The following is a 19728-nucleotide window of genomic DNA, read 5'->3' as shown; positions in this document are numbered from 1 at the left end:
ATTGATGTTTTTATCCTTTGTGAAATATACACTTTAAATTATTTTATAAGTACTTATATACAGCACTTTAAAGATTACCAGCGCCTTTTTACCATATATCTATTTACCTATTTATTTTTATTTAACAATTAAAAGGGCAGCAGGTTTTAACATCTTTTAATTGGGGCTGGGCCCCTTCACAACTTTTAGCCATACAATATTGTTACCCCAATTGGGAATTTTAAGGCAGATTAGAAGTAGAAAAGTATCCATGAATCCATAAATATCATATTGCTGTTAAATTTCAGGAATGATAATAACATTTTCATAACTTGCCTTATTGACAGTGTAAGGAAGATAGGTAAAAGAGGGTTCAGTATAAGCCAAATAATATGAGCTAATTTTGGAAGATTTGGGAGATTCAGTGAAAGTTTAATAAACTGACAAGGTATAAACACAATGGCTGATGATTGGTAGAAATTGAAGATGGGTATCAACATTATGGAAACCATTCCCTGCAGACATTTATATTTAAGAAATTGTATCAACATACAATTATTGTTTACAGTAGAGCTAAACATCAATGCAAATGATATCTGCTATAAAAAGCGAATGATAGAAACATTCACCATTCACCCTTATATAAAAGTGATTATAAAACATATCCCACTACTTTTTCTTTTATTTATGATCATTGAGTTCTAGAATTCTACATTAATCTTCAAAAAAATTGGGAAAAAAATCCTATGTAAGTTTAGCAACTAGATAGCTATTGACATGCTAGCCCAATCTACTCTTCAAAATGTCCTTTAAGTATTACACTAACCTGCAACATTGTATCATACATATTATAATTTAACTCAACTGTTAAAACTCAACTCTGAGCAAAAACCCCTGGAGCCTGCTCTGCCTTGTGGCATTAAAGCTCCTGGCTGTGAAAATCCAAATTGGCTAATATACCTATATATAGATTTATTGACCATGATTGTCTTCTAAACCTACCTACAAATATTAAACAGTAACTCACATTGCCTAATCATGAGAAAAGCTCTTATTATTAGCAGAAAAAATGTCTACTTCTAAATTTTTGAAATGCTGTTTTAACATCATTATTTCTAAAAGTGTAAATGGCAGGATTTAACAGTGGAGTTATAATGCAATAAAATATGGCAAGCAGTTTGACTGTTCCGGGTTTTCCGCTTGACTTTGGTTTCATATAGTCAGTCAAAGCTGAACCATAAAATATTGTCACGACAATAATATGAGATCCACATGTAGAAAAGGCTTTTTTTCTTCCATCTGATGATGCAATTTTAAGAATATTTAAGATTATTTGAACATATGAAACTGCAATAAATGTGACAGGAATCATTAGAGCAATTACACTAGCTACAAAAATAACAAATTCAATGAAAATAGTGTTTTCACATGTCATTGATAGGATTTCTGGTATATCACATAGAAAATTATTTATTTTATTGTTGCCACAAAGATCTACCCTGAGTGTAAGAATCACAGGTATAATAGGAATAAGGAATCCAACTAACCATGTACCGGCAATTGTTTTGACACAGACCATCTTACTCATGATGGTAGTGTAGTGTAATGGATAACATATAGCTACAAAACGATCATACGCCATTACGGCTAGCAGGACACACTCAGTTACCCCTAAGCAGACATTCATGTATAGTTGTGTTGCACATTCTGCATAAGAGATTGTCTTCCTTGATGACACCAGATCTCTTAGTAACCTTGGTACAGTTGAAGTTGAATAACAGAGATCCAGAAAAGAGAGGTTTGAAAGAAAGAAATACATAGGTGTATGAAGGTTGGTGTCTGATAAAATCAGAACAATAATAAGGACATTTCCAATCAAAATGATCATATACACAAAAAAAAAAAAAAAAAAAGAACTAACTGAATTTTTGGATGACTAGAAAGTCCGAGAAGAATAAATTCCATGACCAATGTGTCATTTCTTGAAAGCATTTTTCAAAATATAATAAAGAGGTGTATATTTTATAAAATATATCCTAAAAATGTAAGTATGTCAAAATTCCTTGCATAACAGCTGCTCGAAAATTGATAGGTGTCTTACGGCTTGAGCATCTACTACTGCTGTGTCTGTCATGAGGGATAAACTTTCTTCTTTTGTAAATAGGCTTGTTTCCTAAAGGGACTGACAAGAGAAAACTGAATAGCTAAATTCCACATTTTCCCTTATCAGACATTACTTTTCTTAACTTCCAGTAAAGATGTCATGGTGTAACATAAAAACATATAAGTGGAGGAAAAGGTAGGGTTACAGTCATGAGGCTAGATCTGCAAATTCTCTGTACTATCTACAGACCCCTTTCACTGCATTATTATTGCATCCTACAGACAATTAACAGGCGGAGTTCAGGGCTAAGATTTTTTTCTTCCTGTCTAATTGCAATTCCCTGAACTCAGTTCTAAGAAATTTTTGACACTACAGCAATGAAGGGCAAAGTCTTGTAAATTTTGCAAATATGCATTTTTTTTTCTGTCACTTTTTTTAAAATAGTCTTTTTTTTTCTCTTTCTTTCTTTTCTTCCTTCAGACTACTAATTAAGGGTAGTGGTTAGTTGGTCACAGGTGCTTCAGGTGCTATTTATATTCTTGCTGGACTCATTTGAGCTTGTCACCTTTTTGCTTGCTGGAACTCTGAGCAATTGGAACTTGACTAAGTGGTGAGTTAAAAACCAGAGTTTAAAACAGGAGATTTGAACAGGAGTCTTTAAACCTGTAAGTAACATCTGAAATTTTCTGTTAGTTGTATTATTGTTGTAACCGGGAAAATGTGTGCTAGCAAGATTGACGGTTCCGCATGTATAAAATAACAGAGCAACTGCTCCAGGATGGATACCGCTGCGACAGATGTGAGCAGGTTGTCCTTCTGGAAGCTCGCATTAGAGATCTGGAGGAGCAAATTGCAACACTGGGCAGAACTGACAACCTTGAAGGGGGTCCTCTGCTCACTGAGCAGGTGGCTAGTGGGGTTAATGGGGAGGGTGGAGGGGTAAGTAAGGTTTATCAGGTAGGAAGATGGGTTAATACAGTCAGAGGGAGTGGTAGGGGCTCACAGAAAAGGCCCGCCAGCCCTGGGTTTGAGCACCTGAACAGATTTGCCATGTTGGGTGAAGATGTGGGGGTGGCAAAATTTAGAGGTGGCAGCCCTAGATGTCACTGCTATCCCTAACAGCCGGGAGAGCATTCCGTCTAGTAGAGGTGGCGAGGGGACTGTAGGTAGGCCTAGACAGTTGGTGGTAATTGGGGATTCTATAATCAAAAGAACTGATAGAATAATTTGTCACCAGGATCACCTCAACTGAATGGTTTGCTGTCTCCCTGGTGCCAGGGTTTGGCATGTGGTGGACCGGGTTGATAAATTACTGGGAGGGGCTGGGCATGACCCAGCTGTCTTGGTCCACATTGGAACCAGTGACAGGATATATGGAAGGTGGAGGCTCCTTAAGAACCAATTTAATGAACTAGGCTGCAAGTTGAAGGGAAGGTGATATTCTCTGAAATATTGCCTGTGCCATGCGCAACACAGGAAAGGCAGGGGGAGATTAGAGAGCTGAATGCATGGCTAAAGACCTAGTGTAAGAAGGAGGGATTTGGGTTTTTAGAGCACTGGGCTCACTTTTAATTGGGGTGCAACCTATATGCAACCTATATGCTAAAGATGGTTTGCACCTAAATGGAAGGGGGTCTGTTGTGCTGGGGGAGAGGTTTATGGGAAGGCTGGAGGAGTTTTTAAACTAGGATAGAGGGGGGAGGGTGAATTCGATTATAATGGGGCAGACAGGTCAGACAGGGGTCAGCCCCTATTGGTGGGTTGAATGGGGAAAGATGGGGGGAGAGTTATGGCAGAGGATAAGAACTTTGGATTGGAAACGGTACTATTTGTACCAAAATTAAAAACATGCAAAATAAGTGTGCAAAATGGGACAATGATTTAAAGTGTTTGTTCACCAATGCCAGAAGTCTGCCAAGCAAAATAGGTGAGGTGGAAGCTCTGGTGCACGAGGAGAACTATGACTTAATTGGTATTGCTGAATCTTGGCTTCATTCTTCACATGACTGGGATATTAATGTTCCTGGCTATGCTCTCTTTCAGAAAGACAGGGTAAAACGGAGGGGTGGTGGTGTTTGTCTCTATGTGAGAAGTGATCTCAAAGTGAGAGTGAAAGATGACCTAGTTGATGGAGAGTGTGCTGAATCTGAAACAGTATGGGTTGAAATGTACATGGGTGTGCGTAAAACAAAGATTATCATTGGAGTTTGTTATAGACCTCCCAGTATTAATGAGGAAGTGGAAAGCTGCAAGGGCTGGGACAGTGTTAATAATTGGGGATTTTAACTACCCAGACATTGACTGGAGTAATGGCACTGCTGGAACAGTTAAAGGGCAAACATTTATAAACCTATTACAAGACAATTTTATGGTGCAGTTTATTGAGGCCCCCACTAGAAATGATGCTCTGTTGGACCTGGTAATCTCAAACCATCCAGAGCCTATTAACAATTGTAATATCATATAAAAGAACATCTGGGTAGCAGTGACCATACCATGATTTCATTTAATGTTAGCTGTAAGCAACAAAACACATACAGGAAATACAAAAAAAAATTAACTTTAATGCCCCGTACACACGTGCAGATTATCTGCAGACTTTTGTCTGCAGACTTACCTTTTCTATGTAGTGCAAGGGCCTGCCGGATTGCATACAAATTGAAAGTGTTTAGGTTTGACCTCATGTTATATGGTTTTGGTAAGTCTGCAGACAAAAGTCTGCAGATAATCTGCACGTGTGTATGGGGCATTAGAGAGCAAATTATCCAAGGAACAGGGCTGCTCTCCAGGATTTAGACTGGGAAGGAATATTGGCATCGATGAGCACAGAATGGGAATTTTTTCAAAAAGTCTTTATGCAAACTCACTGCAAAGTATATTCCCATGTGTAATACGTTTAAAAGGCTAAAAATAAAAACTTATGTGGCACACGGAAAAAGTTAAAAAAGCTATAGATAAAAAGAAAAGAGCTTTAAAAAAATATAAAAATGAGGGAACACTATCATTGTTTAATTGTTACAAAGAATATAACAGAATATGTAAAAAGGAAATCAGGGACGAAAAAATTCAAAATGAACGACAGATTGCAAAAGATAGTAGGACAAACCCCAAAAAATTCTTCAAATATATTAACAGTAAAAATGTTAGGTCTGAGTATGTAGGCCTTTAACAACATAATCAGGAGTGGGTGACTGGAGAAAAAGAAAAGGCAAATGTATTAAATACTTTCTTCAGCTCTGTATATACAAAGGAGCATGGGGGAGCTGAGTCATGACCATAATGAGGACAGTATTGACACAGCCCCAAATGATCCACAATGGCTCAAAAGAGATATGGTCCAGAAATATTTAGACAGAATAAGGGTGGATAAAGCGCCTGGACCAGATGACATCCACCCACGAATCCTAAAAGAATTGAGCGCTGTAATTTCTAAGCCTTTGTTTCTAATTTTTAGGGACTCGTTAAGGACTGGAATAGTACCACTGGATTGGCGTAGGGCCAATGTGGTGCCTATATTTAAAAAGGGATCAAAGTCTTTGCAAAGTAACTATAGACCTGTTAGTTTAACTTCTATAGTCGGGAAGATATTGGAGAGTTTAATAGAAGACCACATAGATGAGTTCTTGCTGGAAAAAAATATTTTAAACAACAGACAGCATGGATTCATGAAAGACAGAAGTTGTCAAACAAACCTGATTTCTTTTTATGAGGAGGTAAGTAAAACCTTGGACAGAGGGGTGGCTGTCGACATAGTATACTTGTATTTTGCAAAAGCGTTTGACACAGTTCCCCACACACGGCTAATGTGTAAGGTAAAGTCTACTGGCTTGAAAAGATCGGTTTGTAATTGGATAGAAAATTGGCTAAAAGGTAGAATTCAGAGAGTAGTGGTAAATGATTCTTACTCTGAATGGTCTAAGGTTATCAGTGGTGTACCCCAAGGTTCAGTGTTGGGACCCTTACTTTTTAATATCTTTATAAATGATATAGGGTCTGGAATTAAAAGTAGCATTTCAGCCTTTGCAGATGACACCAAGCTTTGCAGTGGAATAACTTCTTTACAGGATGTCTCCAACTTACAAGCTGACCTCATTGGGCAACTATGTGGCAAATGAGGTTTAATGTTGATAAATGTAAAGTTATGCACTTGGGGGCTAAGAATATGCATGCATCATACATACTAGGTGGAGTATAACTGGGGGAATCCATAGCTGGGGCTACCCGGTCAAACTCACCACCATTACCTACAACTCCACCACATCGGTGATATCAAGTCTTCATGGAGGCTTTGAGTTGCTTAAAACAAGAAGCACAAACAAACCTCGAAAGGGTCGCCCACCCATGCCACAACTCGTTGAGCATATCTCCCCAGGTCTGGTTTACGATGGCCACCTAATTCACTCCCAAAGTTTTGTGCAGCATGTCTGCATTCAGGCCTCAACCGCCTACTTTTTTAGCTCGGACAGAATACCATACCTGGGAATTCACCTCACTTCCACGGTGTCCCAATTAGCCAACGCCAACTACCCCCCCCCCTTAATAGACAAAATAACTAAGGAATGCAAACATATCTCTAATACTGAATTGACACGGTCTGGGTGCCTGGCTTCATTCAAAATGCTTATTCTCCCCCATATTCTTTATGTATTTAGGACGCTACCTATACCTGTCCCCCGCAAATATCTACATGCCCTTAATACCGTATTGAACAGATTTGTTTAGAAACACAAGAGACCCAGAAGTGCCCAAACTCTACTTATTAAACATAGATCTGCGGGTGGCATGGGCATGGTGGACATCAAAGACTACTTACTAGCATCCCACTTGGCACAACTTAGGTACTGGGTATCCCCATCACAGGATATACTGTGGGATGAAATGGAACCTGAATTCTGCTCACCATCAACACTATGAACTGCTTTGCTGGCAGATATTTGGAAACCCTTTATCCCATCGCAATTACCACAGTGCTGGATGGGATGCGGGGAAATGGGCCACCTCAAACATATCTTTTGGTCTTGTAGACATCTAACAAGCTTTTAGAATAACATTTTCTCCATCATTTCTGACGTTACAGGAGTCCTCATCCGACCCTCTCCGGCACTGGCAATACTTAACATAGGCATTGAAAGGTTCCCCCGAGATTGCCATAATGTCGTGACACATATCCTTCTAGCAGCCAGAAATCTCATTACTAGGCAGTGGAAGTCCAACGAAACGCCAAACAATTCAGAGGTTGTTAAAATAGTGAAAACAAATCAGTCTTATGAAAGCATACTAGCATGCAAACGTGGTGGTAGATGCTTGTTTGACCATCATTAGAATCTATGGAACGCATGGATTGACCAACACTGACGTGTGATTTCCTATATCCCGTGTTACCCGAGTTATAGTTGAACTGCTGACCAACCCCTCTCTCCCCTTTCCACCCCTCCCTTCCCCTCCTCCCCCTCGCCTCCCCCCCCTTTTATTTTTTCTCTCTCCTCCCCCTTTCTTACACCTTACTCCCTTCCTCCTTTTCTATCCCCTTTTCAGTGTCGTTGTTATGCACTGAGTTATACTGAAATGTTATACTGTATTGGTACCTTATATAGAGGTAAGAAAATCCGCGCTTGTGGACGGGGAGAAAAGGCTGCAGCCTACCTCAAAATATGGCCAAAAGGCTATATCAAGGTATGTGGGCAAGGTGAGGTAAAGTGGTGCTGCCTGATTATAAGTTATAAAAAATGGATGTTGCTAATTAAAGTGCTGTAGTGTTGATTGATAAATAAAAACTCAGTGTAAAAACAGTATCACAATTGGTGTATAAATTAATCTCCTTAATTGATGTGTTATAAAGTGTTTAAGTGCAAACAATACATGGATAATATATGTGCCAGTGAAAAAAATAATATGTTTAAAAGCACACTTGGTATAATGTGTGCCTTGCCTAAACAGGTGGTGATCCGTGCACTGAATAATTTAGTAGATAAAATACAATAAATTCACATCTGTGCTAATAACGGATAAATACAACAATAAATAAATAGTGCTCATGCAGTGAATAAATAGTCCCAAAAAAACAGATCAACAGTCTGTTTAGTTGCTGGGTAAATTCGTGATTTAAAGAAATATATATGCAGTAATCAGTGAAAACGGCTAATTAAGGTGCTTCCAGTGCTTTAGGGGTGAAGTGGGTGATGGGTGAAACACACAGGTGCACCCCTCCAATTGCTCCCGCACTCACCGGAGGTATATACCCCTGCAGGGGTAACAAGCCTTATTGCAGCGTTGTCTTGTAAGGCTCCCGAGGGAGGGGGGATGTCCCCCTTTTTTGCCAGATAATAGGATCTCCTCGTAAATGCAGTCGATGATGATATGTAAGGAAGAAGTACTAATATAGTGATGTACCATTTACAAAATAGCTTTATTGTGAAAGATAAAAGTCAGGTACTCACATAAAATACAACGTAGTTGTGCGCGATTATGTAATTTCCGCCCCACTGCAACGCAGATCCGGTCGCTGACCCGCACAGCGTCCCGGAAGCGGCCGCCAACAAGGGACTCGCGGCCCCTACTGCTTGGATGCCCGTTACCACTGTATTTTATGTGAGTACCTGACTTTTATCTTTCACAATAAAGCTATTTTGTAAAAGGTACATCACTATATTAGTACTTCTTCCTTACATATCATCATCGACTGCATTTACGAGGAGATCCTATTATCTGGCAAAAAAGGGGGACATCCCCCCTCCCTTGGGAGCCTTACAAGACAACGCTCCAATAAGGCTTGTTACCCCTGCAGGGGTATATACCTCCGGTGAGTGCGGGAGCAATTGGAGGGGTGCACCTGTGTGTTTCACCCATCACCCACTTCACCCCTAAAGCACTGGAAGCACCTTAATTAGCCGTTTTCACTGATTACTGCATATATATTTCTTTGAATCACGGATTTACCCAGCAACTAAACAGACTGTTGATCTGTTTTTTTGGGACTATTTATTCACTGCATGAGCACTATTTATTTATTGTTGTATTTATCCGTTATTAGCACAGATGTGAATTTATTGTATTTTATCTACTAAAATATTCAGTGCACGGATCACCACCTGTTTAGGCAAGGCACACATTATACCAAGTGTGCTTTTAAACATATTATTTTTTTCACTGGCACATATATTATCCATGTATTGTTTGCACTTAAACACTTTATAACACATCAATTAAGGAGATTAATTTATACACCAATTGTGATACTGTTTTTACACTGAGTTTTTATTTATCAATCAACACTACAGCACTTTAATTAGCAACATCCATTTTTTATAACTTATAATCAGGCAGCACCACTTTACCTCACCCTGCCCACATGTATTGGTACCTTGATGTACCCTGGCATGACCAGGAACTGTTATGTTATCACTACTGCTGTTTATTCTGAGTCCCTATTGGAATCATTCTACTGACCGTGTTTTTATACCGTTGTACTGTTTTTTACTTTCTTTAAATAAAAACAAATAAAAAAACAATAAATAAATAAAAATGCATCATTAGTGTATTGTACACAATATGAATATATGGATGAAGTCTCATTTCATATGAAAAAATCAAGGTACATTCAAAGAAGAAAACTTTAGGTAGCTTAAAGGGACTTATTTATCTATTTTGCTGTAAATGTTTACCCTTTTATATGTAAATTTGCCTCTATATGGTTATAAAGAAACCTGACTTACAGTAACTACCAGAGGAATAAACAACATATATATCGCAACTCACTGGACTATATTAAATTGTCATTTTATTATTTTATCAAACGAAAAGTAAACAAATGCAAATTTGTGTAAATAAAATGGTACCAAAAACAATACGCACACCTCTATCATAATAAACATATACTTTGTTATACCCATATGATTTGTATGCAGAATAACTTATCTGTATATATACATGTACTGTATGTGAATAGGGTAGGGGCTGGTGATCCTAAACAAAAGTAATGAATGGAATTGGGAATTAGTAACGGGTAAGTTCTTATGCATGTAGACTCCAGTCCATGGCACCCATCCAGAAATAATATCCTTATCAAATGAAACAGAAGAAATTTCAGTTACTCCAAGGTATATGGTGAATGCATGACAGATCCTTGGTTAACTTATACCAGTAACACCCAAAATCAGGGGGTAATGTGGTCCAGAGGAGGGAAAATGATCACTGACTATATGAGATCAATTTGGCTTCACAGGCACATAGCCACATCTTGTATTGAGTCAGCCCGAGTATGTGTGTAAATATAAATGATGCCTCCCTCTCACACCAGTAAATGTTCTAGGTTACACATAAAGCTTACTCAGTAACCACCTTGGATATAAGTCCCCAATGCCTTAGGTGTCCATATATGTCAAAAGTCAAAATTGTCATGGAATGTTCCTTTGGGGGATGCATGCATGTAATACTTATCCATGCAGATGTTTGTGGGAATATAAGTGCCATAGAGAGCAATCATAATATGTTTATTATGAGTATCATTTTAATTATACAAATTAGCATTTTTGTTTACTTCTTTTTTGATAAATTAATAAAATGACATTTTAATATATAGTTGCTGGATATATATTGTTTATTCCTATGGTGGTTAAGTTAAGTCAGGCTTTTTACCTCAGTTTTTGCTCATTTTATCTTGCCGATATATATCGTTTTAAGGAATTACCACCAATTATGAGACTTATAAATGTTAGAAATGGGGAGGACCTGGAGCGTCCAATTTAGTGTTCATTATAAAGAAATATATTATTTCAGTTTTGCAATACAGTTCTATCCGAAACATGTTCCTGCATTCACAATACATCATTTTACACACTAGAAGTTCTAAGAAAAATTAGGGCCAATTGGGTTAGTGGCTACTACTACTATTTGCAGTAGTGGGGTTCTCATTTCCTTTCACGCTCCAAAGACATGCTGTTAGGTTAATTCGTATATCTATGTGAGATAGGGACCTTATATTGTAAGCTCCTTAAGAACAGGGACAAATGTTAAAGCTTGTAAGGTTCTACATAACATTTTTGGCTCTATAAAAATTGCCTGTAAAAAAAAAATAAATATGTTGTTAAGAAATATAAAATTAAATATTCATATGACTTACTTAATTTAAAATTTTCTAACTAAAACAACGAAATATCTTTTATTAGGCTGTTAGGTTAGCTTATGATAAATACTTGGTGTTATTTACTTTTTTCATGTAATAGTTTTTAACCTAAAACAGAAATATAAATGTTTATAATGTATCGTTTATATTGCAATTCAGTCAAAAGGCTAAATGCAAAATGCTGCCTTCATTTTTTATCATTTATTCCAACAAAATATTTTTTAGAGTGTGTAAACCAGTTTAACATGGTCACTTTGAATGCTGTACTTCATTCACCTTTTTTGCTGTGCAAAATCGGAGCATTGTTATTGCCTGGTGACTGGTGGAGGGAATTACAGGACTCTGGAGGGCAAATCTAAAGCTGTTAGGACATTATTAGCACTTCAGCTAACTCCATTGCCTGATTAGTACTGAAAATGCACAGAATTCACAATTATAATCTGTATAAAATTTTTACAGAAAAATACAAAATATAACCAATGTAAATGCAGATTCCAAGTCCTCTGGCAGAAGAAAAATGGTTAAAGCACTACGTTCTACTTTTAAAATAGTAGGTCATATTAAATTATAATCACATTGCAGTTCAAGTTACATCATTAAAAAATCATACAATTGTAGTTGCTAACATACCAAGAAAAGCCTTAGCAGAAATATCCCACACTTTAATACACTCTCTTAAACTGATATTTGTCTCTTTATATTGCTGTGATAAAACAAGAATAACCATTTCATTTGGTTATATGTCTCAGAAGAAACATTAATCTGTGGACTAATTAACTGCCTGAACAGGTGCAAGAAAATAATTTTAACAGGCCCTGTGCGAATAAATATAAATACATATCTCTAATGTACTAATGTTCTTTCTTGAGAATATGTACTGTGATGGCACTAACAAAATAATGATATTTTTCTTTTCATTTTGCAATACATATAAACGTTTTTAACTGTTGTTCTTTGTTGCATTTTAAAGGGTTGATTCTACTTTACCAGAAAACTGCCCTTGCAGATAAGGGGCATCTGTAGATAAAAACAAACTGTACAGCTTTGACTAAAGTTTAATAATGTCAAAAAAGGTAGAGAAAGGGTGCTCTAGGGTGGCCCACCAGTATTAAAAGTAATTATCCAAACACATACACACACACACACACACACACACACACACACACACACACATATATATATATATATATATATATATATATATATATATATATATATATATATAAACTGTATTTATATATAAAAACTTGACATATGAAATCTTATTAGAAAAAGTGTGAGTTTTGGGACTTTATATGAGGCTCCTAAACAGATGTGCCTCCATCCCTAATTTGAGGAAACAGAAAAAGGGGGGTTTGGGACTTTGAATGAGGTGTGTGGCCAGAGGCATGACTAGAACCTTCAGGGCCCCAGTGCAAGAAACCATGAAGGGACCCTTGATCCTCTGGCCCTTCCCTTCCCTGTGGCTCTTACCACTGATCCTTGGGCCCTTTACTCTCATTTCGGGGCCCTTTATTATGGTCCCACAGTGGAACACTTTCACAAGTTCTGCAGTGGGCCCCCTTCCTGCCATCTTGGGGCCTCCCCACAGTGGTGGAATGCCAGGGCCCGGTTGCAAGTGTGCACTTCGTGATCCTAGAAGTTTACTAACTGGTGTCAGTAGTTTTTATTTTTTGGTATTTTAATTGTAATATTTTTTTATCATTTTATTTTATTTTTTTACAATGTCACTGACTATGTCTCTGTCCATTCATAAAAGGAAGGAGCTGGTAAATTACATATTTACTGACCCCATCCTGGTTCTCTATTGTGACATATCCCCTGCAGCAGCCGGCAGGAGAGGGGAGGGAGCACAGTGGGGGGGGGGCAGCACAGTGGGAGGGGACTAGGGTTGCACACAGGGGCCCAGAGCCAGAAGAACACAATTGAACTGCAAAGGAGGAGTGGCGGGGGCAGCATACAGAGGAACCAATCTCTTCCATTTTCCTCCTGCAGCTACAGGAGGAAAAAGGAGGACAGTGATTTCTCTACATGCTTCCCTCGCCGTCCCTCCTATCAAGGTGTACAGGGGAGCCGCACAGGCCCCCTGGAGCATGGGGCCCAGTTGCAATTGCAACCCCTGTAGTTACGCCCCTGTGTGTGACCAACCGTAAATACAGTATAATGTATGAACACATGTTGTAAATATGCAAAAACAGATAAATGTATAATAAAAACAATTGTTTATTGAATAATCTGATCAGCAGATGATAATGCTAATACATCCTGGTTAGAAAAGTACATCAAACAATTGTATAAATACATAAATGGCACAGTAGAGTTATGACATGCTCGATAAATGTAAAGAAAAATTGCCTAGAATTGTATTAATATGGATACATATTGAACAAGGGTTGTACCAACAAACAATTCAAAACATATTCAAAGTTGAAAACAAAATAGGTGTCAGGAAAGGAATTACCATTCAGCAACAATAGAACTCTGGAGGCAGATCAGGTGTGTCACCACGCCCATCTCCCCAGCCCTGGCCCTATATAAAGCACTCTCTGGCTGTGCTTCAGTGCTGGTTTATCATCAGCTCTAGTACCTGTGACCTGTTCGTTTCTCTGCGTTCCTGCTTTTGACCCGGCTTGCTCCTTGACCCATCTGCACTTCTCCTTGTTTGACCTCGGCTTGCCTGACGACTCTTTGCCTGAACCATACCTCTGCTGGATATTCTGTGTACCTACCTCGGCCTGGATTCCACGGACTCTCTCCTTATCTTACCCCTCTGTACCTCCATTTCCTCGGACTGATTCACTGTGTATGACCCTCGGCCTGGCATTAACCTTTTGTCTCTTGTTTCAAGCATCTTTAGATCCTCTGGAAACGGTCCTGTGAGTCCACACCATACCATTCATCATACGGAATCCACCCGCATCCAGTGCTCCTTGGGACGTATCATCTCCTGTTCCACCTCCAGGGGTGATCCGCACCGAGCTGCAAAGGAAGCCCTCTCAGCACTTCGGCCTCCACCAAGGTAACTGACAATAGGATTGCCTCATAAATTCTCAACGCGTTTCGTGAAATACACTTCCTCAGGTGCAGGTGCAATCCATGTGTATCTACAAATATAAATTTGTGTGAACAGCAGTGCATCCAAATAGCTGACAAACCCTAAAATCAATGCCTTTCACAAATCACACGCATATCTCACTGGCCCTTTTTGTCTTTCTATCTCCTGGTGTTGGGATCCAATCATAGCCTCACCTTTTGAGGTCACTCAGACTTAACCATACATCTGTTACAATATTATATATACTTTATCAATATCTTTATAGAATCCCATTTGGATGGCTAGCTGAGGCATTAGTGATCCCTCTATGGAGATCTACACTCTCTCTCCGGTCCTTGCATACCAATCTGATGTGCGTAGGCATTGTTCCCTCAGTTCCCGGTTTAGACATCCCCAGAGAACTCCACACACCATGTGGTAACAGTTTTGAGTTTGCTTGTAAGTTACATTTGTGAAAGGCATTGATTTTAGAGTTTGTCAACCATTTGGATACACTGCTGTTCACACATATATATTTTTTGTAGATACACATGGATTGCACCTGCTCCTGAGGAAGTGTATTTCACAAAACGCATTGAAAATTTAGAAGGCAATCCTATTTTGTTTTCAACTTTTAATGTTTTGAATTTTTTGTTGGTACAACCCTTGTTTAATATGTATCCATATTAATACAATTCTAGCCAATTTACTTTACATCTTATCAAGCATGTCATGGCTCTACTGTGCCATTTATGTATTTATACAATTGTTTGATGTACTTTTATAACCAGGATGTATTAGCATTATCATCTGCTGATCAGATTATTCAATATTCAATAAACAATTGTTTTTATAATACATTTATCTGTTTTTTCATATTTACAACATGTGTTCATACATTATATTTGTGGTTGGTCACACACCTCATTCAAAGTCCAAACCCCCTTTTTCTGTTTATGATTATTTATTAATTTTTATTGTACAGTTAAAAATAGAAATACATCCAGACAATCAATACATGTATAGAACAGGGAATTTCTGTCAATATGTATCAGGGCATCTTCACTTACCTCACAATTCGATTAGATTACGATTATTAAGGCAATGATTTGATTCAATTCCACGATGCATCACGATGCATCACAATTACTGCCCAATACCCATGCCCAGCCCACTGCCCAATGTTTTTCTAAATTTTATAAAAAAACAAACAAACAATCAAGCAGTCACAAATTAAAGAATCATTTTTATTTTCATTTGCTTTTAAAGGACATTTCCCTGGACCCTGGCATGGCCTGCAAGCCCTGCAAGCCCTGCAAGCCCTGCATAGTGCACTTGCACTGCAAACATATAGGAAGGTCTGAAAATAGCATAGCAGAGACAGACAACAACACTATTTACTAGAAGTAATAGTAAAATTAGTATGGCATCAAACTGTAGTAGTGCAGTTTACTGCTTCATAAAAGAAAAGAAAATATTAATATACGGTCTAAACCTTTTAAAGTACAACTAAATGCAAAACTTCCCTCACACCTTCCCCCACAGCACACTGACAGAGACCCCCCTTCCCCCACAGCTGACACAGACACAGACCCCCCCCTTACTGACACAGGCCCCCCTTCCCCCACAGCTGACACTGACACAGACCCACCTTCCCCCACAGCTGACACTGACAGAGACCCCCCCTTTTCCCCCCACAGCTGACACTGACAGAGACCCCCACTGACACTGACAGAGACCCCCCTTCCCCCACTGACACTGACAGAGACCCCCTTCCCCCTCAGCTGAAGTAGAGACCCTCCCCTCCACCGCTGTCAATGACAGAGAGACCCCCCTTCCACAGCAGAACGGAGCTACTACTAGTGTCCCGACCGTCCCCTGTCCCGGGTCCCCCCATCACAGACATCCACCCCCAGAGATACAGAGACCCCCATAATAGCCCCTTGCCACCAGAGAGGCCTCAGCTCAGGCCAGGCCACTAAATAAATGTGCACTGCTCAACAACTACTACACTACTCTACTGCTGACTCTCACTAATTATTAATTTGTGATACATACATTATTAGTTCGGACTTACATACCTGCTGTGTGTGGGTTGTTGTGCACTGCATTGCATACCATACTGAGGAGGACAGTGCTCTGCTCTCTTGGCTCCAGTGGCTGGCTGGCTTGGCGGCTGGGCCTGGGACGACCACGGTGAGGCGGCACTGGCTGGCTGCAATGGGGACGCTTGGAGCTCTAGGTCTTGGCTGGCTGCAACACTCAGGGCTCCTGTGTGGAGTGTGGACTGGCTTGGCTGGCTGGCTGCAAGGCCGCAGGTGGGATGCTGATACTACGCGGGGATGTTCTTATCACTGCGCCTTTGGTCAAAGAGGGAAGATGAAGGGGTGGAGCCTTTTTATTCAGCTCCCGCACGAATCCACCAATCATCTGTGTTCGTTTGACTTTTTTTCTCCCAGGCGTGGGAGGGCACGACGCGTCTTGGATGATGTAATTTCCTAATCGATGTTGCCATCCCCCCGAATCGATGCAGAATCGCGAAGGGTCGCATCACGATGCATCGATTCGCCGATTATATTCCGTAGGCCTAATATGTATACAATTGGTGACAGGTTTGTTGGTAATAACCACAAAAAGTGTCACTAATTGTATACGTATTGACGGTAATTCCCAGTTCTATATATGTATTGATTGTCTGGATGTGTTTCTGTTTTTATTTGAACAACAAAAATTTCATATGTCAAGTTTTTAGATATATACTGTATATAAGTGTTTGGATAATTACTTTTAATACTGGAGGGCCACCCTAGAAAACCCTTTCTCTACCTTTTTTGATGTTTTGTATTTTGTGGGTTGGTGACCCTCCTGTATAAGGCTATTTAGCTATAACAAAAGGACTCCCACTGCTGCTTCAGCAACCCACCATGTTTTATATCTATTTGTGTAACGTTTAATAATGCCCTTGCTATAGGTGTGGGCAATTTACATATCTCATGAAGCCTGACCTGAAAACTCCAAGGACCTTGCTAAGAGAAGCCAAGCTATTGCTGTTCGCCTTCACCATCAAAGGAGTGAGCTCTTTCTCTGGTTCAAACCCCCATATCATGTGCTTTCTCTCCCCTCATGCAGTACCTCTATGTATAAGCCCACGTGAGGGTTAAACCTGTTAGAAGGCTTGGCATGGGAGGAGACTAGCTGAAGCAGGTTTTGTAAACTATAGTATTGGACTGATTTACAGTGTGCATCTCCACACTCTTTAATGTAAGTGTCTAGGATTGGACTGGATAGGCCCCTTAGAATCCTGTACTTTCTTCAGGACAATATACACGGAGCAGCACAGTTTTAGTTTTCTTACAAGATCATAGTGATTTTTCCTTACTATTTTGTCCCTCCCCTCTTCCCAAACAAAAACAGTATATGTATTACATTGTTATTTTAAGTAATGAAAAAGTTAGTAATGAAAAAGGCCAACTTATTATGCATGGGCTCCCTGATTCTGCAAAGCCTGCGAAAGGACCCGAGGATTCGTGCTATCAAGGAGAGGGATAATTACTGGTTGGCAACCCTTCTTGATCCACGTTACAAGGTTACAAGGGTAAAGTTGCAGAGCTCATCCTGCCTTTGCAGAGGGAGCAGAGGATGAAACATCTTGAGGAGGACTTGAAAAAAAATGTGTGTACCACCTTTCCAGACACTGGGAGGTTAACATTTTTCTGGACGTGTTTCTGAGGCATCGTTCAGCCAAAGGAGGAGCAGTGGAGAAGACGGCCGGCTGACCGATGCCTTTAAACAGTTCTATTGTCCTCAGCAGCACCCAGGGCTGTTAGGTTTAAGCAACCATCGGCAGCGTCTCCATCAAATGGAGCATGATTATCAGGGGGCAAGAGCAGTCTTGGAGACCTTTCCAGCTGAGCATCCACTGGGTTACTGGGTCTTGAGGTTAGACCACTGGCCAGAACTTGCTCAATATGCAATGGAGCTACTGGCCTGTCCTGCTTCCAGCGTGCTTTCCAAATGGACGTTCAGTGCTGCTGGAGGTTTTGTGATGGACAAAAGAGTGCGTCTGTCCACAGATTCTGTTGACCAGCTGACTTTTATCAAAATGAACCAGTCCTGGATCAACAAGAGCTATCAAGCCCCTGATGCTGATGTAACTGATTGAATTTGCTGGTGGTCTGCCATCCCTTAAAGACTGCAAATGCTGCCTATCCTATTCCTCTACCTTGATTCTGCTAGCTTTCAATGATGTTTTTGGTTTAGGTCACTACCAACCTCCAAGGCCTAATTTTTCTGCACTTGTATGACAGGTGCATACAATTTAAATGTTGTATGTAATTTTTAACAGCAGGCCCTGTCCCTCTGCCCTGCTAACTGTGAGGGGTTATGGTGTTATGGCACCACCTACAGCAAAGGCCCAATTTTTGGCACCTGTGTAGCTCATGCAATTTCAAATCTGCATGGAATTCTTACCAGCAGGTCCCGCTCCTGCACTCAGCAAGAGTAACTGCGAGGGTTTGGTTACAGTGTTCAGGCACCACCAACAGCAAAGGCCCAACTTTTGGCACCTGTATAGCACATGCAATTTCAAATTTGTATGGAATTCTTACCAGCAGGTCCCATTCCTGCACCCAGCAAGAGTAACTGCAAGGGCTTGGTTACTGTGTTTAGGCACCACCTACAGCAAAGGCCCAATTTTTGGCACCTGTGTAGCACATGCAATTTCAAATTTTTATGGTATTCTTACCAGCAGTAAAATTAATATTGACTGTGAGCAATCTATGGTGTTGATTAGAGATGCTGCTAGCACTGTTCACTCCCTTGCCGTGGATGCAACATAAGTATAAAAAACATTTAAATTGTGCTGCGCAAATCTGTGTTTTCTATATAGATTTCATGCATTTATATAGTGTGTTAAAAATAACAAATCAAATCACAATCAAAAGTTTGTGTATGGTGATACTCTTAATATTATTATTATCTGTATGTTGATTATTATTGGTGTTGTAAGGAAGTATGTGACAACCGTACAAAGAGAATTGTACAATTAAACACACAAACAACAAATATAAATATCCGATTCCTTACAAATTATACGCAGATGTAGATATCCCAAAAGTGATATTATGTATATATAACTGTCGTGCAACAATTAAAGTTAAATGGTGTCACAATAAATATTTATCTAATCCCATATGCGATTTTTCCTAAGTACAATAGTGCCACAATAAATTATTGTCCAATCCCATATGCGTTTTTTCCAACAAATGTGCGTTCAAAAATAAGGTGCTCCTATATATGGAAGTGTGTCCCAATCACCGGTGCCTAGGGATATCCTGGTAGTGAACAGGCTTGATATCACCTCAATATATTGTGCTCCCCCCCTCAGGTGGGCGCCTCATCTTAATGCCAGCCAATTGAGCTCGGTAATTGGAAAGCTTGTGTGTGATCCAAATGCTTTGAATCCTGGCTTACTTCTCCTAGGGTGGTGCC

The 19728-nt window shown here is 39.6% G+C and overlaps 1 pseudogene across 1 annotated transcript; it reads right to left on the bottom strand.

Annotated features, from left to right (window-relative positions):
- Positions 1–1036: 1036 nt before the first annotated feature.
- Positions 1037–1971, bottom strand: LOC309558710 (olfactory receptor 5A2-like; annotated as a pseudogene). Its single transcript has one exon. The product of its transcript is annotated as an olfactory receptor 5A2-like (transcript).
- Positions 1972–19728: the final 17757 nt, after the last annotated feature.

This window comes from Pelophylax lessonae (genome assembly GCF_965119305.1).
Source record: "Pelophylax lessonae genome assembly, chromosome: 6".
In the NCBI taxonomy this organism is placed as follows: Eukaryota; Metazoa; Chordata; class Amphibia; order Anura; family Ranidae; genus Pelophylax; species Pelophylax lessonae.
This window is presented reverse-complemented; position numbering and strand designations above follow the sequence as displayed.